The following is a 26,284-nucleotide window of genomic DNA, read 5'->3' on the forward strand; positions in this document are numbered from 1 at the left end:
TCTTCAGGCCTTAGTTTTCTCATTTATAAAAATATAGAGATTAAACTAGAATCAATAATTTTTCTTAACAGTGCAGTCCTTTTGTTACCAAGGAAATCTTACATAGAAGTTCAAAATTAAAAAAAAAAAAACCAACACCTACCTGAAAAACAGAGCTAAATGAGATGTGGCAGTGTGTGTAGTGTGTGTGTATGTGTTTGTGTGTCATGGATTAAAGCAGGTGTAGATTTGCCCTACTTTTGCCTTTAGGGTGGCCCTTAGGTTATCTCTAGAACCTCCAGGACTCTGTAAATTGTTAGGTTGTCTGTTCTAAGTCTTCAGAATGCAGGCCAAGATTGATGATACATGCATCTCAGGACATTGATGAGACCAAGGATTGAGGTTATTTCTGTCGGAGCATTCCTTGAAAGGATATATTTCCACGTGATTTCTGCTGCTGCTCTTTTCATGAAGCTGTTACTATTTCCAGCCACAACTCAGCTATGACGCTGTGAGTGGCTGCCACAGAACTTGAAAAGAGAGACAATTCACTTTGAGGACTGAAAGGAATGGAGGAAAGGAAGAATAAATGAAGGGGTTGAGGATTCAGTAAGAGATATTTTCTCAGATGACTTTTCCAGAGAGCAATTTAAAATATTGGCCTTTCTTCTCATTTAGGATCAAGTGTCCTAACGTCATGAGGCTGGTGATGCATTTCTAGAAGGCACGTCATAAGAAAACATCAAGTTTGCTTGCTTGACCTTGAACATCCTGAGGCTAGCAATTACCCTGTTTACTATTAAAGGGCATGGGGGTATCTAGAAAGAAAAAATGCTCTGTGGAATGTCCTGTCTATTGTTATTTGAACATTTGGAGAAGTCATGGAAGAAAAATAAAAAGGGATTAATGTGATTAGTAGAGAGTAAGAGATTTTTTTTTTTTTAATATACAGGTAATTTTGACCCAAGTCTGTTTGTTAGGCTGTGTTGAGTTAGTGGATGGGCAAACAACAACAACAAATGGTAAATATTGTGATTGCAACTACAGAGGATGGTGCTAAGCATACCTGTTGCCTGTTTGTGGTGACAGATTTCTTTGACCTGGGTAGATTTCAGACCTGGGTAGATTTCAGAAGATCGAAACAGAGGATGACTGGTTTCTCCCAAGCAAAGTTTTTCTAGAATATCTGAAGGAGATCATTTGAGTGTTGCTGAATATTTAATAATCTCAGAGGGGTCTAGAAATGGAAAATAAAAAAGAACTATAAATTTATGATGTCTAAATACTGGGTCAGAATTAGATAAGAAGTGGAAAAAAAAGTGTACCTTGATATATACTCTCTTTTGTCTAATGTTTAGGAAATAAACTATATGTGTGATGTGGGTGCAGCTATGGCTGTATAAACATACACATAATTTTATAGCTTTTCTGTAAGTTAGAAGGGATTTCGTCATTACATCTATCTATCTATCTATCTATCTATCTATCTATCTATCTATCATCTATCTATCTAATCTATCATCTATCTAATCATCTATCTTATCTCTTTTCCTACAAGTCTATCAGACCTGGAACCTGGAAGAAGGCATAATTTTTCTTTATGACTTTCTTGACCAGGTGATGTTAATGTTGCAATGTATCTCCTTCCTAGCTGATAGTGACTTCACTCTGACCTGGCACTCAATTTATTTGAAACACCTTGATCATTACTTTTAAAGTCTTTTAGGGAAAGAAAAATGAAGATATGAAACTGGTTCCACATTAATCACAGGGTTTTGTTTTTGTTTTTTCTTTTTTTCTTTTTTAAGATTTACTTATTTATTTTAGGGGGGAGTGGCAGGGGGTAGAGAGAGAGAGAGAGAATCTCAAGCAGACTCCCAACTAAGAGTAGAGATAGATGCAGGGCTCAATCTCATGATCCTGAGATTGTGACATGAGCTGAAATTAAGAATCAGGTACTTAAGTGATCGAACCATGCAGGCATCCCTGTTTTTGTTTTTTGTAAGGAGGATAGATTTCTCTTTTCCTAACCCAATAGGGAAATTAGCTTTCATGGTTTGCCAAGCTTAATTTTCTTTCTGCAACAGAACTCACCTATAGTGTCCCTGTGGATGGAATTTTAAACCTGGTGGTGTGAGCATAGCAATTTATCCCTGTGGCTAGATGGGGCTTAGGAAAGGAGGCACACTGAAGGGATTTTGGCATACTTAAAACTGGCTTTTAGTTCATATGTTGATAGAATTCTAAGAGGAAGATGTTATGCCTTGAAAGGAGTTAGAAAATAACTGTTCAAAACTTCCTTTCAGTGTATTTTTCACAAAGACTTGTAATTTTGAAAGATGACCAGAGTTGAGTGGACTTTTTGTCGACTGTGGAGAAGTAAAACAGTCCAGTTCCTCTCTTTCATAGATCACCAGGCTCATTAGTATGTTGAGGAATGACAAAATTGTCCCATGCCCCAAAATAATTAGGGCCTGAAATGATATTTGTAGTGAAGCCCAAATTAAAATTTAACTATAATTTTCATGAAATCCATTGGCTGATCTAGTATTATGCCTTTCATGGCACACTAAGAACATGATAATGTAATGTTGAGAATGAATTCTGATTCCATTTATTGGTTTATTTGGCTACCTAATGAGTCTCTAAAAGAAAATGATATAAATGAAACTCATTTTATGCAGTTGGAAAAGTACTTGGGAATATATTCCAAAAATATATTAAATACATTTTAAATGCACTTTGGAAAATATTTATTTATAAGACTCTGTTAATCTTTGGTAAATTAACTATTTCAGAAACATCACTCATCATTACTGTATTTGTAAGTTCAAATTTTGTCTATTTCTTTTTTCTTTTTTTAATTTTGTTTATTTCTTAAACTTGGACATATCTGTCTATTGATGTGAGGGTAGATGGGAAGGGACATTAGGAGACTTTTAGGAGATGGCTAAAAGGGGAAGAGGGTGAAATCCTATCCTGAGGCAGAATCCTTTATTGCAGGCATTTGGGATAAAGGAAGAGCCGGGCTCACAATGCAGCTAATGCAGGCGAGCAATCTTCAAGGTATGGCACAGAAAGAGACCAAATAGCCCTGCTAAGACCAAACCTTTTCTGTTGTGTACTAGGGAGCGTGAGATTACTAACTGTGTCTACCTGCTGAGTCAGGTTTATCAGTCAGTAGCCTTAGAGGGGTAAGCAAAACAAACCTACTTACAACACACAATTAACATCTCCCTTCTAGTGCCACAACCAGTCATTGCTGATGGCATCTTAGAGTCACAGTGTTTATCTTCAAAGAGCTCAAAGCACTTCATAGACACTTTCTCTGTGTCTTTAGATCTCTTATCCTTCCAGATAAGCCCACATTTGCATCTCCACCTCCTCAGTCCACAATGGAGTTGTTGACTGATATACTCAATGTATGAAGCTGCCCAGCCCTGCCAAGTGCTGGATTTGGAGCTAGCAGGAGATGCTTTTAGGTGTTCTGTTGAGGTCTTCCTAACCATTTTGTCACAGCCTCTCTGAACTGGCTCATGGCATCTGCCAAGGTCTATGCTAAATGATACCCTTGCAAAGGCTGGAGTCAGCTCTACCTTTAAGATCAATTAGCATGAGACACACTGCCCCATCCTCATCTCTCCCTTCCTGCTTTCATTACCTCCCTGGAAGGCAGTGAGAATGTCTACTTCACAGGAAGAAACCTAAAGGCCCAGAGAGTGTTTCCTGCATCTCCTGGTCATTCAGTAACTGTAAAAGAAGAACAGGAATTTCCTCAGTCTTCCTCACATGTCCGAAATGTTGAATCACTTTGCCTTTTTATAGTAAAGAGCAGAAAATATTTTTTTGAAGAGGCTAAGAAACCATGAAATACTTAAAAGAAAAGGGTTCAGAAATTTAATAGTTGACTTACAACCCAGCATTTCTAGTTGGTTGGCTTTGTGCTTAGTTGCCTAATCTATAAATTAGGATGGGAAAGCCTAGCTCACGGGGGAAGGGAGAGCATTCCAAGAGTGATGAACAGTGAAAGTGCTCTGTAGACTACAAAGATTCACAAAATGTTAGTTATTTGGATGTTTGATTTTAAAGATGCATGCTTTCATAAAAATCCAGAAAATTTAGGATTTTTTGGTAACATAAGATGGCTGGAAAGTTGAGTACTTTTTACCGTTTGACTTTGGAGCAGGGAAAGGGAGAAGGAAAATGAAAAAAATATTTTTCTTCACCTTACTCTGTCTTTTAGGTGATTGCAGTTGGCACTATCAAAAGTTTACACTATAGAAAAATGCTAGTTTTCTAGCAGCTTCTGTTGATCTTGCTGCATTTTATTTTTGCATGGATCTGAGGAAGTTAAAAGTAACCATAACATTAAAGGTCAGATGAATTATTGCTATAGCGTTCAGGCCAAATTTCTGATAGAGTTTCCTAAAAACGTAAAAAGAATCATTCTTAAGGGCCTGTCTCAATGAATTGTTCTTTATTTGTCATGCAGAACTTTGTAAATATTTAACTTCCTTCAGAGTTTGAAATGTACAAATGTGATTTATTATTTCTAATGATTGGAAAGAGGCTTGGTTATCTGCAAACAAAAGGTATGACTTGAAAGAGAATGCATAAAACAATGCATTTCTTTGTAAGTAGTGGCAAAACAGCATCTAAAAAGAAAAAGCGAGTGATTCTCAAGATGACCTGTCCCTCGGTATGCTCAAGAGGTGGTGTTTAAAGTAATAATAGCTTTTCCTCATTGAGTAGTTATTATGTGCAAGGCTGTATTTGGAATAAGTGCTTTGTATGTGAGTTCTGCTCTCTGCAACAGAACACTTATTAATAGAGGGTGCAAACTGGATTGTGTTGGGAATGTTATTTACCCATTTTGGCATGTTATAATATCAATTATTTCTAATTCCTTTTAATGATTATTCCAAAGATCCTTGAAAAAGAAAAAGAGAGAGACAAGCAGATAGGTGCACAGATAGGAGAGAGAGAAGGATTAGAGGGGGCAGAGAGTGAGAGGCAAGAAGGAGGAGGAGGAGGAGAAGGAAGAGGAGGAGGAGGAAAACAAATGGGAGTGGGAGAAAGAGAGAAGATGGAGAGAGATTGAGACAGATTAGTTGTGAGATTCAGGCTTTTGTGGGGAAACATGACTCATGACACATAACAAAAACACATCTTCATTATTGTCTCCCTCAGCTTTATTTCAGACATTCAGTGAGAGTAATTATCTCTTGCTGGTGAATCAGAACTTGGGTAGGTTCCATAACTTTTCTGCTCTTACTTGGTTATTAACATAGCCTACCATCTCTCTTAAGAAACCAACCTAGTCTCAATAAATAAATCAGAATTGCCAAGTCTAAGATGTTAATACAAATGAACTTGATTCAGTATCAGATGTTTTCCTTTTTTTCCAACTCAGACTTTCTTCTAGTTGGTAGACATGATGGAAGAGACATTGTTGGCTTCTGTCTTTCTATGCTTTGTGCTCTCCTCCTCCTTCTCACTCTTCTCATTCTCAGTTTTGAGCTTGTTCCTGAGGCTCCTGAGGTTTGGGAAAGCAGGATTAAGGGGATAGCAACAGTCATACATTGGCTCTTCTGGGCTGAGTACTTTTCAAATGTGATTCTCTCTGGTGGGAATTTTTGTGGGCTCTTCTGGGGTCCTAATCCCTGAAGACCTCTCACATTTGGATTTGTTGACACTCTCAGATCTATCTATTGCACAGTCACTTTGACTTCCTCCCACAGTCTCTAGGAATCGAGTGTCTTCTAACTTCTTGTTCCTGGAGTTCTTTTGCTTGGCCAAGCGTCTCTGCCTCACTGGGCCCATTCTGATGCCATGGTAGCTCTTTCTCCCAAATAACTTACATCTCATTCACCAGAGACATTCATACATCCCTTGTCCTGGCAATAATTTGGGAGAATAGCTCAATGCCATCAAGGCCACCTTGCCACTGGTCATTCTGGCAAGCTTAGGTTTGAGTTAGGCTTAAGTATTCTGTGCTCTCAACTGTGAGGGGAAAATCTAGTTGTTCAACTGGATGCCACATGAAGTCCACTCACTATGCTGGAGAGAAGTAAGGTAGTACTAGACTGCTTCTCTGTTCTGAGTAAGTGGGAGAAAGCTCAAAGCATAGCTTTTTCAAAGAAATCACTTCCCAAATATCTTCCCATTTTCATTCTCTTTCTCTCTCTTTTCTCTTTTTTTATACTTTTAAAGTGAGTGAGGTGGATCCCTGACTGGGGAAACTACTTTAACTTTTTGATGGGGACAAATTCTTCATATGGTCTCACACTCAGTCTGACATCTGATACAGATCATACTGATGGCAGTAGAAGGGGGATTTCTCCTGCTTTGTTAACTACATAAGTAATGACCTTCTTTATTCTTCAAATAAGCATAATAAAGAAATAAGCAAATTAAGTAATTCTAATAGTTTTATTAATTTTAATCTCAGAGACTAATATAGTTCTAGATACAAAAAAAGTGCCACAGCAAATGTTTGTTTGCAGAGGGCAGGGAAGAGGAAAAGCAGACAAGTCACCTTTTATAATCTGATAAATGTACCCATATTTGAATGCCTTGCATTTACCCCTTTAGCTTCTTCCAGTTTTAACATTGATCTTGCTCTTAGCCCCAATGGTCTTGTTTACTCTGCTTGCTTCTGCTGTCTCTCTTTTGGGCAACTGAGAATCTGAACTTGATCATCTCTCTGAGTTCACATTTGTTACAAAACCTGTTTTGGGGGTAAGCTTATGCTCTTTTGATGATGAATCTTAACCTACTTTATTTTTATTAATTTATCAATTATTGAGAATCTACTGTAAGTAAGGCACTGAGTAAGCACTGAGAATACAAAGTTTAAAAGGATATAGTCTTCATATGGTAACACAAATAAATGATGTACGTGGCAATCACTAAGTGCTTTATTGGTATTATCTCACTTAATACTTATAATAACCCTATAAATAGATATTGTATTATCATCCAGATGACAAAACAAGAAGGCTAAATAAATTGCTCAGGCTCTCATAGGATAAGATGGAGTTGGCAGTCTCTCTCTCTCTTTTTAAAGTAGGCTCCTATGCCCAGTATGAAGCCCAACACAAGGCTTGAACTCATGACCCTGAGATCAAGACCTGAGCTGAGATTGAGGGTGGGACACTTAACGGACTGAGCCACCCAGGTCCCTGTGGTAGTCTTGTTTTTAACCAATATGCTCTGCAACTTCATCTACTTGGTTCGGCTTGATGTATTGAATGGCTTCTGTGTACTTCTAGAATAGAGCTAGTGGGTCAGTACTGGAACTAGAACTGGGGCTGATCATGGTACTGAAGCTCCTAATGAAAATTATGGAGATGCAATATTGTGTGGGGATAAAGAGCATTGGTTAAAGTCATGGTTCAATATTTATGCTGTGTGTCCTCTTTGTTAAGTATTATAAGTAAGGCATAAGCCTTAATTTTCTAACCTGTAAAATAAGGATAATAATGATACCCATTCAGGGTTGTAGGGAAGGTGAAACAGAATTTAACAAAGTATGTAACACTCTGAGGCATTCAATAATTTATAGCTATTACTTTTTGAACTAAATATATTTTAAAGATGTAATACATCAAAAATATTCAAGTTTGAGCTTCATTCTGGAAAGTCCAAGGCTTTGCTCTTAGCAGGGCATTTGAAAGGAGAAACTTTTATTGTTTCTATTTTAGAGAAGAAGAAAATGATGTGAAAAAACTTCCAGATACCTCATTACGATTGTCTAAGAATTTGGTCTTTAGAAACAAGATTTCTTGCCTCTCTGTTCTTTCTCTGTTTGTAGTGTGCATAGTTCAACGAAGAGTAAGTTTTCAGTATTTGTGTTTCTTCTCCCAGAAATATTTTTTTTGCCTGAAATTCCGTAACACTAGAAGATCTGTGCAGTTCACATATTTTCTACCTAATTTGTGATTTTAAAATGGCAAGACTGCTGCATAGTGAGGCTCTTCCCATCTGGGGGACCACAGGCACACTGCTGAAGGGTAATGGCCTCTGTAAAGATGTGCAAGACATGAATGGGGTGTGAGTGGGAGCTCTCAGGGGTAGATCTCCTTTAAATTTCTAAAAGACAGAAAGGTAGTGAATGACACAACCCCATTTCAGCTATGAATAAAAGCCTGTGTTAGAGACTGAGGTTCTATGCGCAGTTGGGTTTGGCTGTCGGCGATGCTGTCATAGTTTAGCATTTGATCTTCGGAAAGAAATTGGCTAAGTTGAAGATTATGTCATTAAAATGAATGGAATGCTTTGTGACATTGGAGGACACATAAAATATGCAAAATCATTTTCACAAAAAGAAATAAAGCACATTACATCTGTTTGGGGTTACGTGAACTCCAAAAAGAAATCCATAAATTTGAATGTAAAGTTATTTTCTTTAAATTAAAATCTTCTGTAAGGCACAGGTTTTAACTTAGGAAAGAAAAAGTTATCTTCTAAAATGTGAGTCAAAGCTTACTTTCTTAGATCACTACTGTTCTCCTTAGTTTATTTTGAAAGGTCCATAGGGAGTAAATCCTCAGACATGGGAATGTTCTTTAACCTCATGTCATGGTTTTTGCCGTGAGTTTTCTAGAAAACCCACTGCACCTCAGGATAGTCTTGCAAAAGCACAGTGGAGAGTTGTCACTTCAGTCTTTTCTTCTGTAATTGAATGAGGAAAGATCCAGTGGGGGGAGATCTTTTCTATTTATCTATACATAAGAAGGTTGTGAGGGAAATAGAGATAGAAAGAGAGGGACAGGCAGCCTCAGAGAATAGAAATAAAAGGGAGGCTTTCCGAACAAGCCACTTAATAGCTTCTCTGTGGCCCAAATGTGAAACCGCATGCAGATCTATTGTCAGGCAAATGAAGTAATTTTCCACACTAGCTTATAGGAAAGAGCTGGATTCATCCATCAGACTAAACTGCAGTTTCCAGGAAGGTCAAAACTGTCCATTTTGACAATATCCATTTTGATAATATCTAGCTTAGGGTATGGCTTACAAGAGATGAGCAATAATACTTGCTAAATGCATAAATCTGAATGATCAAATTTCTCCCTCTTTATATTAGTTTGGTATAAGAAGCTGAAGTATTTTGAATTTAAATACAAATGGGCTTCTCTTAGCTGAGGGCAGACCCTGCAAATCTATACTATATTTTATAATTGTTAAGCCTTACAGACTACTTTAGTAAAAACATTCCTTTGGAAAAGATATCTAAACAATAACAATCTTTATTGGAACCAATTACTTTGAAAAACATTTTAACTAATTTAAGTAGGGATAATTTCATACTAGCATGTGTTTGAAAGAATGTAGGCCTACCTAACTAGATCTGAACATGCCTTGTGAGGAGCCTCACCTGCTGGGGTTGATGCGATAAGAGCATTTGGAGCAGGATTACTAGTTATACTAGTAGAAGGTTATACTAGTCTGTTCAGGCTGTCATCACAAAATATCATAGACTGGGTGACTTAAACAACAGAAGGATGTTTTATCGCAGTTTTGGAGGACGGAAGTCCAAGATCAGAATGCTGGCTTGGTTGGATTCCAGGGAGAGCTCTCTCTGGTTTGCAGATGGTGCCTTTTTGCAGTATCCTCACAAAGAGAGACTGCAAGCTCTCTGGTGTCTCTTCTTATAAGGACACTAATCTAATCACAAAAGCACATCCTTATGACCTAATCTGAACCTAATTACCTTGCAAAGGCACCATCCAAATAATATCACATTGGGGGTCAAGACTTTAACGTATGCATTTTGGCAGAACACAACTCAGTTCATTACATTTATGTTGAGTTGGTTGGAGTAATTCTGAATGTCTGCAATTTCTTGAGCAGCTGAGCAACAGAGTAAGAACAAAGTCTATGTTTCAGGAAGATAACCCAGAGTAAGAAGGATTAAAGAATTGTTATGACTAGTGATGTGGAAAGACATGAACTATATAGAAGAGTTGGCTGTAAATAAGATGTCACAGATTTAGAATAAGGTGCTGGCAATGGGATCCTGGAGAAAAACAAAAAATCAAGGATTCATGAAGAATGAAGAATCAACAAGTTTGGGCAACCACGTAGATATGAGGGATGAAGGAGAGTGAGGCATTAAAGTGTCTCTGAAATTTTAAGCCTGTGCACTATGAAGAATAGTGGTGCTGTTGATAGATCCAGGGAACTTTCCTCAGAGGAACTCAATTTTTGATGTACAGAGGATGATGGGTTGAAGGAATAACTCATTTTTCCAGCTAGGTGACATCTGTGTATGTGTGCATCTATGTCTCTATATCCATCTAAATAACTATAAGAGCTCTTAGGCAGCTGAAGTCTATTTTTAATATGAAGTGCTAGCTGGAAAAAATTGGGTCATAAATTAATAAACACAATACAACAAATATTTATTGAGCAATCTTTCTGAACAATGGGAGATCCAAAGATGAATAGTCCTTGCCACTTATCAGCTTACAATCTAGTGAGGGGGTCATGTACTTAAATAATGTTAGGCTAAAGTAGACTGAGATATTTCATTATGGCAGAGAAAATGTCTTCTATTAAAGGTAAATGTTCTAGGGGGATGGAGGTTGATTCAGTATTTGGAAAAACTTCTACTTGGAAGGAGTAGAGCTTGATCTGATTTTTGAAAACTGGTTGGACACAATACAAATGAGGAGATTATTACAGAAAGAAGGTATCTCATGAGCAAAGATGCTGAGGTGAGCAAATGTGAAAGGACATGGTTGAGAAAGAAGAGCAGAAAATCCCAATGTAAAAGAAGAAACAAAGTAAATGTGGCAAAGGAAACATCTGTCCTAAAGATCATGCTCTTGATGGGGCACTATTACTCTCAAGGGAAAGAAAAAAATAGTTCTTATCTTTTTAAAAAGATTTATTTATTTATTTATTTGAGCATGTGGGGGAGGGGCAAAGGGAGAGGGAGGGAGAATATAAAGCAGACTCTGCACTGAGCGTGGATACATTCATGACGCTGAGGTCAAGACCTGAGCAGAAGCCAAGAGTCCAATGCTTCACCAACTGCACCACCCAGCCACCCTGGTTCTTACATTTTTGATGTGCAAGGCACAGATATATGTACAATAAATAATCAGGCATACAGTATTTCTGTGGTACTGAAATTGTGTCTGGGTGATGAGAGAAAGAATATCTAAAAAGGCTCCTTTAGTTGAGAAACACTGCTATCAATGGATTTTGGCAAAACAGTGAATCATATGAAGCCCCCAGAAGAGAGTAACTTGCCTTACCTGAGTTCTGGTTCTGGTCCATTTCACGGAGATAGGGCACTGAGTTGAGGTGAGTATAAGTACTTTGGGTAAAAAATACTCTACAAACTCAAATTGGCTAATGTGATTTTGGAAACTGTATGTGAGGTAAGTTATGTAAAAGCTAGTTTTTCCCTGACTCATGGAGAGAATGACTTCCAAAGTAATTTTACCCTTCTCCTGGATTTTGGTGACTTGGCATTATAAGGCACATGAATTGCAGGATGCTTTCAGAGCCCATTACAGTCATTAAATAACGAACATTCTTCAATCTCACCGATTCCATTAAGGGTGACACTTTCTAAACCCAAAGACATAGGCCTGCCCTTTTTCACATTGAGAACAGTTTGGTGATAGGTCTAAGATTGAAGGTTATTATTTTGCTTCTAGGAAATGCTGTCAGCTTAGCCTAATCATTTTATTAGCAGGTATTTATGAAAAAAGAAAATGTGTAATTATTATGAATGCCAGGCTCCAGAGGGCAAAAGACTTAGAAGATTACAAGTTACATTTACTGGTCTGATAGAGAGTTGGAGAAATGATATAGAAACTCACAAGAATATACATTAGAATGAATTCACGTAGAGATCTGATAACCCAACTTTGGTAAATAAATAAATAAACGTGTTAGCCTTTCTATAATGTGTGTTTTCTTTGGGATAGTAATACATGTTTGGTACTGAACTTCACAAAACTAATCAGGAGTCACACAGAAATAAGGAGGAAGCATGATAAAGACAAGTTAACCTTGGAAGACCAGAATCTACTGTAACTCAGAATTGATAATGGTTGCAATAGAAATGTGTGAAAGATTACATTGCTTTGATCAATATCCACTTCCCCACCCAACTGAAGACTCGCTTGCCCATGTGACTTGCTTTGGCCAATGAAAATGAGTGGAAGTGCGTGTGTGGCAGCCAGGTAGGAGCTTCGAGAGTTGGTTCACACTTTGACAAACTCTTTCTCTGCTGTGATGCTCACACTGTTCAGACAGAGACTCCTCCTTCAGGCTAGTCCCAGAGTGAGAAGTAGTTCAGAGCTGTGGTCAGTCCACTATGACATGAACCATGAGTGAGAAACAGAACTTTGCTTTTGTAAGCTAATGCAATTTTGTCTGTGACTACAGCATAGCCCTGCCTAATCTGCCACTGAAAGCTAGAATGGTAGGATATCAATGAGTAAATGCAATTCTCGTGGGGTTGATGAGTGAGAAGTGTGGAGAATCCTTCCTTCTAGGGAAAACCAGCTGGCTGGAACTCAGTAGGAGAGACAATGATTATAGTTCGAATGGTCCTTTTGTAGGGAAAACAGTGTATTCGCTGCTGGTTGTGTTTTATGTGTCGATCTGTCCATATATCTGTTTCAGTTAGCAGAGAGGAATAAAATTAGTTACTTTATGGAGGGAAATAAATAATGAAAAGTGGTTTCTTATCACTTTATTATTTTTCAACCATGCTTTGCAATTCAAATTAATTTACCTCCTCTCAAAAAGTGGGCAGTTGCAGGGGATTGCAGGGGATAAAAGTCTAACAATTTGGTTGCCTGTGACCTTGAGGCAGGGTTTTTCTATCATTCACTCATAGTATCTCCTAGTCTTATGACTTACTATTTCCACTTGCACGTGCATTATATTGCTTTTTAGTCTTTAGCTTGTATTATTTGAGTGTGACTGTTATCACTACAGTAGCACAGCTTCAATGTTATTGATTTGTGAGAAAGAGCTCACCCAAGTGAAATGATGATGGTTAATAGTTCATGTTTCCACTAAAAAGGTTTGACTTGAGGAGTCTCCCAGCTGTAAAATTCTATAATCGCTACACTATTAAATAACTACATTTAAATCATTAAGTCACCTATTTCATTATGAGAAAGAACTGTGACATATCAGAAAGGCTACAAATATTGGTGTGGCCCAAACAGTGAGATCTGGCAAGTCTCTTAACCTTACTAAACCTGTTCCTCATGTGTCAATTGTCAACAATACCATTCTCAGAAATTTATTGTCATGTCTAAATGAGATACTATATTTTGGGGTTCTTTGCTAGTTTTAAAAATGATATAAATAAAAAAATTATCACTGTGTAAAAGATACTATTCATTCATTCTTTTATTGAGCCATCCATTCATTTGTCCACCTACCACGCACCCACTAAATATTTATTAAATACCACTCATAAGGGTAGAGAGTAGGGTTCCTTTCCTGTAGGGAGCTCACAGTATAAGCTGGAGACAGAAGAGGGGCTATATCATCAAAGGTCTTGGACACCATGTTAAGGAGGTCATATTTTATCTCGTAGGAGGTGGAAACCCATGGAAGAATTTTAAGGAGAGGGATGTGACTAACTCTGCACTAAAGCAGTCTAGCAGTTTAGCAGGGGGATGGAGTGGAGGGAATGGGACAAGAAACAAGATCAGTGGCAGTGGGGCCATTGCTCTTCTAGTCACTGTCTGAGACCTCAAGCAGTCCTTGGCCCTGGGTAGTCCTGAAGCTGCGGCATGGGAGACTCCTGGATCCACATGGGTACTGAGATGTGAAGAGACAGGGAGGGTAGGGACACAAGTTCATCAATTACGCTGGCAAGGCTCACTAAGACACAGCCTAAATTGTCTTGTTACCAGGGATTCACCCCACACACTCTACATTGTCCACTGTCCCTCACTAAACTGGTATCTAGGGAAGCACTGGGGATACTAAGGACATAATGGGTCTTGATCTTACTTTGATCATTACATTCAATCTGGCTTCCCTTGTAAACCAATCCCTAGTAGAACTAACAAACATCAAACTGTAGAAAAATTGTCATACTTGTGTTATTCCTTTGCTCTAGTCTTCATTTTCCAGTAGAAATATCAGGAGGTGGGAAAGCCAGAAGCCTACATAAACCAAAAATTCTTTCATGAATTCCTCATCCTCCCCTTCTGCTGACCATAATAAATAAAAACAGATATTTAAGCACATAATATTTATAGATCTTGCCATATGTGTAAATATATATGTGTACATCTTTCCACATATATAAATTGAAATTATACTTATTCTCAAAATTTGTATTGATAAATTCAGAATATCATGGAATACCAAAAAGGTGCCAACTCTGGAAGCTTATTGTCTTCGTTTCAAATCCTGGCTCACCTTCTTGCTAGGTGTGCAACCCTGAATAAGTCACCTAACTTCTTTGTGCCTCAGTTTCTTTAACAACTAAATGGAGAAAATTGTGTTTCTGCCAATTAAAAGTGTTTTGAAGGGTTCTATGAATATAAAGGGCTCAGAAGAGAGTCTGGACCAAAGTAAGAGCCTCATTAAGGTTAATTTTTATTAATTATATTAGCATGACTACTCTTCATGTTGCAAAGGAGGCAAGTGTGCCTCCTTCTCGGCCTTTCTAAAGATAGAAGTATCGAATTTAAATGTAAGACAAGCAAGAAATTTGCTCTTACTCAGCACAGAGGCAAATGTAGAGGACAGTGGGACAGAAACTTAGAACAGGGAGGTAAGTCCAGTTCCTTTTAGAGTCACCTTGTTAATTACAGTTTCAGCATCTCAGCCATTTGCAAACACTCTTCTCTAGCTGAACTGATTTTGGTGACTGCTTTTCCCAGTTCTCCATCCTCTCCCTGGTGTCATCAGCCCTGATCCTGACCTCCGCTGACATATAGATTTCTGTTTTCCAAGTATCAGAATTTCTGGGTGTTCACCTTAGGCTAAATGCCACATGCAGGACATATCTGAGTGGTCTAAATAGAACTGTGCCTGGGTTGGTGCCAATTCTTGCACCAGAAATACTAATCTCCTTGCAGGTGCTTTCAAACTGACTTCCTAGTAGAACAGCAATAATCAGTATCATCACATTCTAACTTTACTCTAGATTGCTAAGTCTTTGAACTTAGGGACTGGTTTTTATTGAAACTATAAATTGCTATATGAATGCAGTAAGGATTCCCTCTACTTAGTTCACAAAATATAAAAAAGTGAAGCAATGGAAGAAACTGCCTAGTAAATTTGAGTTTTAAAAACTTAAAAAAATTACTAACCACAAAAAAAAAAATGGTGATTATGCAACAGATGGAGGTGTTAGCTAATGCTATGGTGGTTATCCTTTGCCATGTATAAATGTATGAAACCAACATGTTGTACACCTGCAGTGAAACTTACACAGTGCTATTTATCAATTATTCTCAATAAGGCTGGAAGAAGAAACTTTAAAAAACTCAAAAATCAAAAAAAAAAATAAATAAAAAACTCAAAAATCTTAGGCAATATTAAAGTGTAAATGACAAATTTGGAAAACTTTATGAGTTATGACAACTGAGAAATGAATTTCCTTAAGGTGTAAGAAATGCCTACAAATCAATAAGGAAAATACTGATAATAGAGCAAGCATAAGAAATTTGTGGCAGGAATAATTAAAATCAATAAACATGATAAATTTTCAACTTCACTAGAGATCATATAAACATGAAATAATAAAAAGATACTTTTTTGGCCTATAAAATTGGTAATGATTAGTGATTAAAATAGGCAATTATGACAAAGCTACAATAAAAATTGTCTCTCACATTGTCCTAACAGTACAATACTCTAGGAACAGAATCTGACAATATGTTAGCAAGGGCTAGCTAAAGGCCTTAGAAGAATCCATACCTTTGATCCTGTGATTTCAGTTCTATAAATCTCTTCCATGGAATTAGGGATTCATAAAAAGATTTTTGTACAGAGTTGTTTACTACAGTCTTGGTTATGATAGCAAATAAACCCAGGAACATCACTAACAACAAAAGAGCAAAACAAGACAAAAACAAAAGAACCTGAAAAGGAATATTTTTAATGAGTTAAAGGTAGAGAATGATTGCACAAATTTTGGTTCACTCATATGGTAGAATTATTACTCACCATATTTAAAAAATAGTTTTTATTGAGGGGGGCCTGGATGGCTCAGTCAGTTAAGCGTTCGCCTTTGGCTCAGGTCATGATCTTGTGGACCTGGAATCAAGCCCTGCCTCAGGCTCCCTGCTCATCAGAGAGTCTGCTTCTCCCTCTCTCTCTCCTTCTGTGCTTTCTCTCCCTCTCTCACTCCCTCAAATAAATAAATAAAATCTTTAAAAAAAGTTTTTATTTTATTTTATTTATGTATTCATGAGAGACACAGAGTGAAAGGTAGAGACATAGGCAGAAGGAAAAGCAGGCTCCTCGTGGGGAGCCTAATGGAGGATTTGATCTCAGGACCCCAGGATCATGACCTGAGCCAAAGGCAGATGCTCAACCACTGAGCCACTCAGGTGTCCCCTAAAAAAGCTTTAATTTAAATTCCCAGTTAATGTATTATATAGTTAATTTCAGGTGTACAATTTAGTGATTCAACACTTCCATACATCATCCTGTGCCCATCACAAGTGCCCTCTTAATCCCCACCACCTATTTAACCCATCCTCCCTGCCCACCTACCTTCTTTCTGGTAACCCTCAGTTTATTTTCTATGGTTAAGAGTGTTTCTTGGTTCGTATCTCTCTTTCTCTCTCTCTCTCTCTCTCTCTCTCTCTCTCTCTTTTTTCCCTTTAGTTATTTTGCTTTGTTTGTTCTATACATGAGGGAAATCACATGGTATTTGGATTTCTCATTCTTTTTATTTGTGCAAAAATATGGAACCTTTGTGAATTTGTGTGTCATCTTTGCGCAGGGCCCATGTTAATCTTCTCTGTGTCATTCCAATTTTAGTATATGTGCTGCCAAAGTGCGCTGTACCCACCATATTTTTTAAATAGAGACTTTATTTATTTATTTTTAATAACTGGTATCGGAGTCCAGAGATTCAAATTTTTTAAATTAATTAATTAATTAGTTAATTAATTATTATAGTCACACAGAGAGAGAGAGAGGCAGAGACACAGGCAGAGGGAGAAGCAGGCTCCATGCACCAGAAGCCCGACGTGGGACTCGATCCCGTGTCTCCAGGATCGCTCCCTGGGCCAAAGGCAGGCGCCAAACCGCTGTGCCACCCAGGGATCCCGAGACTTTATTTTTTTAAGAGATTTTATTTATTTATTTGAGAGAAAGAGCCATGTGGGGGGGAGGGGCAGAAGGAGTGGGAGACAGAGAATCTCAAGCAGACTTCCTGTTAAGTGCAGAGCCCCACTTGGGGCTCCATCTTGACCCTGAGATTACGACCTGAGCTGAAATGAAGAGTCTGATGCTTAATGGACTAAGCTACCCAGGCACCCCCCTACCATATTTTTAATGCATCCATTATTAGCCATGTTTGGAAATAATTTTTAATAATATGAAAATATATGCATATATGAATGCATACTATACATATTATATATCACAGACATTATATCAAGCTGTTATTAACCATGTTTTAGAGGAAATTTTATTAACCTAGGTATATATAGATATATATGTAGGTATGATAATACATAATTACATCATAATAAAATACTGCCTACATTTAAAAAAGTAAAACTACAGATAAACACAAATGGATATATACACACTGTAGAAAAAGACTGGAAAGAAATAAATGAAAACCTTAAATGCATGTTATTGCTGTTTGATAGAAATGATGAGGCTAAAAGAAACTTAAAATAGCATGAGCAATCCTGTTATAGAGATGTGATTTCTGCAGCATTTTTGCATACTTTTCAGTTTGAGCCTCACTATAATCCTGTGGGTAAGTGCAGGCAGGTATTATTTTCCCTTTTTATAGAGAAGATGCTGAGGCTCAGGGAGGTGCTTGGTTTAATCAAGGTTAAAAGGCAGAGCTGAAATTTGAACTTGAGTCATTTGACGCCATATCTGGAGCTGCTTTCACTAAACTCAGTTGACTCTTTAAGATCAAGTGGCTAGAAAATCCATAGCTATTGGGAGGCCAGGAAATGGTGAGAACCTCCAGTAATAATGCTTGAAAGCTTCATAGCTGTTAATAAATAGGAAAAGTTGATTGAGATTCTAAGTGGTAAATGCAAATGAAAATTTCTTCAGGGTAAAAGGAAGTTATTTATTATCGCAATATCTTAGCACACTGCCTAATTGAAGAGCCTTTTTCATGCATCATCCCTGAGACTTTTGAGGGAAAGTGAGTGGGTATTACCTCAGTCTACACAAAAGGAGACAAAATCATAAATAAGGGAAGTATACATTTGACACACACACATGAGGCAGGGGGCAAGAGTAAGGTGAATTTCACATTCCTGGCATCTGCGTCATGCAGTGGCTTCATATTCTTCTACCCCAAAGAGGGTATATTGCTACGGGGTACTCAGGGCTTGCTCACAGGGGAGTATGAGCAGATGCACCACTTCCTGAGATGCATAGCCCTCTACTTTAGCTTATTTCCTTTCATATTTCATTTTGTGTTCCCAAATAACTTGAGCATTCTTAGCCAAGAATTCTGGAATTAGAAAAATGAGCATTGGAGTGATTTTATACTTCTCAGGAAGCCACAACATGTAACCTTTACTCCTCCCTCATTTAAAAAAACAAAAACAAAAACAAAAACCAAAAAAAACTGTAGTGTGATTGGTACAGGAACTCCCTGTGGGATATCTCCTGTGTGCCAATTATTTTTATCTCTCAGTATCAAGTTTTTATTTCATTTCATCAGTAAGTACTCATTTGTATAATTTGCTCTTTCCTCTTAAAGAATTACCTATTTCATTCCAGATAAAAGTTTTCCATCAGTTTTGTTTGTCTGGCTAGAGTACTTTGACTTCTGAATTTTCTAAATATTTTTCTTAATCCCTCAAATCACTTAGCATAGATAGATCTAGTGTTCATTATTCCTAAAATGTAAAATACTATGCTAATTTATTTTATGCTTGATTCTACTTTTGTCCTATGGCATATTGAGAAGCATTCTGTGCAAAGGAGACACTGATAACTATTAATAGCTGATTGGGAAATATCATGACTCATACATATTTAGAATACTGCCTAATAACAGTATATTTTGGCAAACATTCTTTACATTACAAAAATGGAATGTGTGATAAGCTCTTTTTTTTTTCAAGTTCTGATAGGTCTTATGAACTTAAAAATCATAACCTAATACCCGGAAGTAGGTACATTCAGCTCTGGCTACAACTTTGCTGGCCCTCTCAACCTCGTATCTTATCATTTAATCCCCATATTTGAACTCTTAACAAATGAGAGCAAAGTATTGGTGGGGTTAGATTATTGTATGTAAAAATATGCTAGGTGATAAAAAGGGTAACACAAACATATATGCAGGACTCTAAAGTAAGACTAGCGCTTGCTTGTGTCTGGAGAATGTAGGTGCATTAGTTTAGGCACTTTGAACCATTCTGGGGCTTTAATAGGTTTATAATATACTTAGGGAAGGATAGTAAGCATACTCACCTAAAATTAAATAGCAGTGTAAACCAAACAATAATCAAGGCAGTATAAAGCTTGTCAAAAATGTTCTGGAAAGGAGCTTAGTTTAGATTGGGAGAAATTGCTGTATTGTAGAGTCATCAAGGAAGTTTGGAAGAAGAATCGGTAAGAATGACTGCAATATGGTGAGCAATAACATCAAATTTAGGTCAAGACAGGCCTGGGTTTGAGTTCTGGCTTTGTGATCTTGAGCAAGTTATTTTACTTCTCTGAGCTTTAGTTGTTTCTATTAAACTGGCTTAATAAAACTTATTTTGTAGATGTGTTAGAAGAATTCAGTAAGATGAAGTATGTAAAACATTCAGCTTAGTTCCTGGTACACAGTAAATGCTGAACAATGGTAGCTGTTATTAATTAAATTGGAGCTTAAATGATAGGTTGTATTTCCACGGTGGGAGTTGAGATTGAGGGAATAGGAGAGATAGGACAGAAAAATAAAAGCCAAAGATCTTATTGGTGGGGGAAAGGAATGAACAAGGATGAGAAGACCTAAATATGCAGATATGTTTAAGAAGAATGTAAAGGGACTACACTGACAATTTCTGGAGGGCCAAGGATGCTACACCATTTGTCTTGAACAGAGTCAATTTGCTTTAGGTCACAAACCATTTATTTGACCTTAGCAGGTGGCTTGGCATCTTCCTTTTGGATGGTGAGATGATGTTTTTTGGCAGGGTTAATATCCTACATTTATTTGGTTTCTTGCTTCACAGCACCGTGGAGTGTCTTACACATTATATAGTTCTTTTATGGCACACCTGTGAGGTAGGAAGAGCTATGGCTAAAAATGCCTGACGTGAACTGAATGGCCTCCAGCAGGTGGTTGTGCTGTGCAGATGGGCCTGGCTCCAGGGCTTCTTCTTCCCAGAGCCTCCCTGTAAAAGCCCATGTGGACAATTATGGTGTTTCTCATTACACAGCTGCTCTTGGGAAGGAGCACCGAGCACCGTCAGTACTCAAGCAAGAGTCTTCCAAGTCTTCTGCAAATAAGTCATGTGAACAGTTTTGCTTTACACATATGGAATAGGGATCTGTAATTATGAAATTACTTGCAGGTAATTTCCACAATAGCAAGGTGTCAATAAGCAGGTGCCTCCTCATGTTTGCAAAAGGGATCATTCCACTTCTAAAATATTTATTTTTATAATCTCTTTCATGTTCTACTTGTGCTTTTCTTTGCACAGATCACAGTCGTTTCTCTTTTCCTCTGATGAATGACCAGATGAGCGGAGATGGCAAACATCTTATGAAGCCCTGTAAATTTTGGAGAACATTTGTATTCACCAAAGTCACAAAGCTAAGGCAAAAATGACCTCGCTGGATATTCCTCATTGTTTTGTGAGCAGTGAAAGGAAAACGCTGGGTGAAGGAAATTCTCTCATGCAGGATTGCAGAGGTGAAGGACTTGCATGGCAAAGATGCTCAGGGACCATCTAAATGATGTTTTGTTTTTCTAGAAGAGAGCTGAAGCCAAGAGAATTTAAGTCAGCGATTCTCATCCTTGACTGCTATTGGCATCACCTGAGGAGATTTAAAAACAACTTCTTTCTAGGCTCCATCTCCAAGGTCTCAAATGTAGCTGGTTTGGGGTGTGGTTAGAACATCCTGAGTTTTAAACCTCTCCAGGTGATCTTCTGCATAGCCTCACGTTGAAAACTGTTTTGTTCCATGAAATATACAGTACCACTTGTACTAATGAACTAATATGCTCTTAATAACATATGCCAATCTGAGCATCCAAGATATGTCAATAGGAGCCCAAACTGCTAACTCTGAAGTGATTTCTTCAAGCCTCCAAACTTCTTTCTTTTTTTTAAAATTTTTTTATTGGAGTTCAATTTGCCAACATATAGCATAACACTCAGTGCTCATCCCGCCAAGTGCCCTCCTCAGTGCCTATCACCCAGTCACCCCAACTCCCTGCCCACCTCCCCTTCCACTACCCCTTGTTCATTCCCCAGAGTTAGGTGTCTCTCATGTTTTGTCACCCTCACTGATATTTTCACTCATTTTCTCTCCTTTCCTTTTATTCCCTTTCACTAATTTTTATATTCCCCAAATGAATGAGACCATATAATGTTTTTCCTTCTCCGATTGACTTACTTCACTCAGCATAATACCCTCCAGGTCCATCCACGTCAAAGCAAATGGTGGGTATTTGTCATTTCTAATGGCTGAGGAATATTCCACTGTATACATAGGCCACATCTTCTTTATTCAAACTTCTTTCTGCACATTCTTTTGTCTTCCTGTTTGCATTCCTTTCGCAGCCATGTCTCTAAACTAGCAAAATCAAGTTATCAGAAAAGGAGTCAATAAAGGCATCATTCTGAGGTGTAGCTGATGAATCTGTAATACCTCCCCAGCTGTGTTTGTATTTTAACCAAAAACAGAGGCCGTGCTAGGATAAAGCCTTCATGATAACCTAGCAGTAATAACTCCTAGACAGTTACTTACTGTCTGTGAAGAGACAATCAGATTTTCTCTCTTAGGTCTACAAGGTGGATTATCCCGGAGAGCTTCACGGTCTCTAGATGTAAACATGGATATGTAAGGTCACAGAGCCACTGCATCTGAGAACGAAAGGACCGTCACTTCAATTGCAAAGACCAGGATTCTTTCTTCTCAGTTTGAATCCTTTCTTCCTACTCTTCTGAATATGAGAGGTCCTGACATCAGAATACTTTTCCTGGAACAAAACCGAAGGATGCCTGGCTGTGCCTGGCCACAGTGTGTTTCTCCATGGGGTATGAAAATCTGGAAAACTGCCGGAATTCTGCTCCCCCCATACCTGTAATAAACCTAAGGAATCTGTTTTGGGCCTCCACTGTATGTTGTTTGTAGTGTTTGTCTTTGGTTTTCACCTGATTCTGTCTTTCCATAACGTTGCATTTAAGTAATTAGGCAACTATGAAAGCTATTTTGAATATCTATTTCCCTATAAATCCTCACAGAAGAAGTTTCAATACCAATTTAGTTATTGATTGAAATTCCTACTGTCATTGCATTGTTGATTTTCTTCTCTAGGATAATAGCATTTGATTCTTCATATAGTAGGATTATAGCTATTTGTGGAATTATCTCTGGGAATATACTCTTTTTAAAAAAAATATTTACTTGAGAGAGAGAGGAGTGAGGGATAGAGAGAGAGGGAGGGAGAGAAGCGGGGCTTGATTCCAGGAAACTGAGCCAAAATCAAGAGTCAGACACTTAACCCCAACTGAGCCACCCGGGTGCCCCTGGAAATATGCTTTCATTATGTTACAGTTAGTAAGGCATGGAAAGAGAGGAGAGAAGGGGATATAGAAGAACAAAGAAATGAATCATGAGGACTTAACTCTGTATTTAAGAACTTTATGCCTGACTTAAAATTTTGGCCATGATTGATTAACCTGTATCAGAGTTCCCCTCCCACCAAAATGTATATCAGTGTGGAAAAATATATAAAACAGTTATTTGGGGATCCCTGGGTAGCTCAGCAGTTTGGCAACTGCCTTTGGCCCAGGACGCGATCCTGGAGTCCTGGGATCAAGTCTCACATAGGGCTCCCTGCGTGGAGCCTGCTTCTCCCTCTGCCTGTGTCTCTGCCTCTCTCTCTCTCTCTCTGTCTATCATGAATAAATAAATAAAACCTTTAAAAAAATAAAACAGTTATTTGCTAGAAGTGGGCAGCAACCAAGGCAAGATTGAGTTCTCTGAACTAAGGGAAACACACGAGCTACATTCTGTATTCACTCTGATTTCTCCCTGAGTGCAATTTCCAAACCACCATGTGGGGGAATAGAGCCCAAGCAGAAAACACCAGCTTTGCTCTCAGAGGAAATAGGCTGGTGTTTGAAGTTACCATAGTGACTGGGATTTGAGCAGTAGGGTATTAGACAGAAGAGAGCTACCGAGGACCCTAAAAAATTTACACAAAAATTCACATTGGGTCTTTGGCTGACTCCTACAGCAGTGCATGCATAGAATGAGATTTCAAGAGATAGAACAGAGAAAAAATGCAGGGAGCATAAAATATAACCAGGAATTTTAGCTTTCACAACTCTGAGGAGACATTAGTGTTTGGGTCCAGCTAATGAACATCCTGGGCTTGCTTTTGTCATTGAAATACCGCATCCTAGAAGTTAGGAGAATACTAGGAGGGCTGGACTACAGGAGAAAGGGCAAAAGTGAAATAGATGCACCCCAACATAGAGTAACATCAAATGTCACAGGATGAGGGTGATCCTCTAATGATTTAATTGTCTGCCAGACAAAAACTTAATGCTTTTTAGAAGATAACATACTCCAGAGCACCTAGATAAGTTACAATTATGGAATATAGTTAGTAAGGAGTTCAAAATAACCATGATTAAGATGTTAAAAAATAAAAGAAAAGATGGTCAAAATGAATAAAAAGATGGAGTATTTCAACAGAAAATAGGAATCTATGAAAAGAATCTGATAGAGATCTGGGTCTGCAAAGTATGGTATTTGACATTAAGGTCTCATGCCTGGCATATGACTAATTAGTCTAGATTCTCATGGTAGTTGTATTTATCTGCCACATAGAATAAATCTGTGATGTGAATAGAGAACTCAACAGGTATAGGCTGATTAATGGCAATGAAATATAAGAGACTGGAGTTGCATAGGCCAAAGGGAAAATTCTTTAGTGAACTGCGTTAGATTTTGACTAATGAGTGAGACAACTATAAAACAGGATGTTTAAATGACCAGAAATACATATCTAGTCTGTACATGAGTTTGTTAGGGCTGCTGTAACCAAGTAATGCACACGAGGTGGCTTATACAACAGAAATCACATAACATTCTTCCTATGTGTGTGTCTAGGTCCAAAATTTTGCCCAAATTAATTGTAATTAAGTTGCTGTTGCTTTCAACCCCAAAACCTAATAATTGAAATAATTGGAATGAGATGTAAGCCTCTGAGACTTCAGCATATTTGGAAATGATCAGAATGGAGCAAAACTTGGAGTTCCAGATGGACAAACCACCTGTTTCCTTGGCAGTCAAAAGAAGGAAGAGCAAGGAGTCTGGAAAGAGCTGGAGGCAAAGTATGGTGGAATTAAGAGGAAGATTGATTTTTTGGGACAATCACGTATGAGAGCCCTAACTTCAGAGTCTAGTTATTGGACTGGATTCTAAATTAAAGACACTCTAAGATCTCCCTCCATATTTAGATTGTCTAACTTGAATCTAACATGATTCTTGTCTACCTTATAAGTCAGCTCTATCTCCCTTTTTTTTTCTTTTAAGATTTATTTATTTATTTGAAAGAGAGAGAGACAGAGAAGGGAGGGGCAAGATGGAAAGACAGAGTCTCATGCAGACTCTGTGTGTTGAGCGTGGAGCCTGGTGTGGGGCTTGGTGCGAGGGCTCAATCCCGTGACCCTGAGATCATACCTGAGCAAAACCTAGAGTTCGACATTCAACTGACTGAGCCGCACCGGCACCCCAGCTCTATTTCTTTTTTTAAACCATATTTTCTGAAGTAACAGCATGCCTGGAAGATGATATTCACGTCCTTATCCTGGCCCCACAGGTATAACTGGGTCTCTAGATTTTCTGTACTGGAAAATATATCCACGGAGGTGAAACTAGTATTCTTAAAAAAACCTTGGATTTTCTTTAAACTCTGTCTTGAAATAACCCTTGCCCAAGAGAGTTCTGTCCTCTGCCCTCCACTTCTGGGAGGTAATTTCTGACCCCTTGCAATGCCATGACTGATTGGAGTCTTTGTGGGACTGCAGGATATGGGATTTCAGATTCATAAATGACGTTGTTCAGATAACAGTGTGATTTATGGTAGGAATTGTGAGTCACACAGTATCAGCTTGACCCCAGAGCACCGGGAAACTGAGTCAGCCGTGTATGCACTCAACCATAGAGCCTGAAGGAAGACTGGACACCAAGGCTGGGGCGATACTCCGCAGGTACCAGCATGTATTGCTCTGTGTGGCTCCATGGGAAGAGGGCAACTCGGAGCTCTTGTTTGGAACTTTCCTGCTTTCTGCCCTATGTGCCTTTTCTCCTGGCTGACTTTGATCTGTGTCTTTTAACCAAACCTAATCTGTATCTTTTTTTTTTTTTTCCTAATCTGTATCTTAAACCATAATCGTAAGTATAGGGGCTTCCAGTGAGTTCTGTAAGGTTTTCTAGTGAATTATTGAAACCAAGCCTGGTTTTAAGGACCCTTGAGTTTGCAATTGGTCCGAAGTAAGGGTGACTGGTGGACTGCCTTCTAACTTCAACAATCTTTGAAAAAAAGTAAATAATTTATATATAAATGGTGTTCCTGTAATTACTACTAGTGACAACTCACCTGTGAAGAACTGCTAATTTAAGCCACTGGCATGAAGATAATGTTGATAGTTGCTCATTTTAAGGAAGAGGATGTGTGGCTTAAATTAACTGGCAATTCCTCTAAGTACTGAGGTATTCATTCATTCAGCAAATATTTGCTGAGCACCTTACCATATGCTTTAAAGGCACAGTCCCTTACAGAGAGCTAATTCCTAAATTTTAAAGAAAATTGATAATAATGGCTAACAGATAAATCTGATTCAATGTGAACCAGGATTAGTTTGCTAACAGAGACAAATACATCGAAGCCATCAAGTCTATT

General features: G+C 38.1%; 1 long non-coding RNA gene and 1 other non-coding gene across 2 annotated transcripts in view; one reads left to right on the forward strand and one right to left on the reverse strand.

Moving 5' to 3' along the window:
- LOC112640790 (uncharacterized) overlaps nucleotides 1-25,910 on the forward strand; it is a 115,904-nt gene extending 89,994 nt beyond the window's left edge. The window contains exon 3 of the long non-coding RNA XR_007411424.1: nucleotides 20,841-25,910. This is a non-coding gene — a long non-coding RNA (uncharacterized LOC112640790). The remainder of the gene's footprint in view (nucleotides 1-20,840) is intronic.
- LOC112641141 (U6 spliceosomal RNA) lies at nucleotides 16,896-16,999 on the reverse strand. Its single transcript, XR_003124528.1, has one exon. It is a non-coding gene; the product is annotated as a U6 spliceosomal RNA (small nuclear RNA).
- Nucleotides 25,911-26,284: the final 374 nt, after the last annotated feature.

Source organism: Canis lupus, chromosome 6, assembly GCF_003254725.2.
Source record: "Canis lupus dingo isolate Sandy chromosome 6, ASM325472v2, whole genome shotgun sequence".
Classification (NCBI taxonomy): Eukaryota; Metazoa; Chordata; class Mammalia; order Carnivora; family Canidae; genus Canis; species Canis lupus.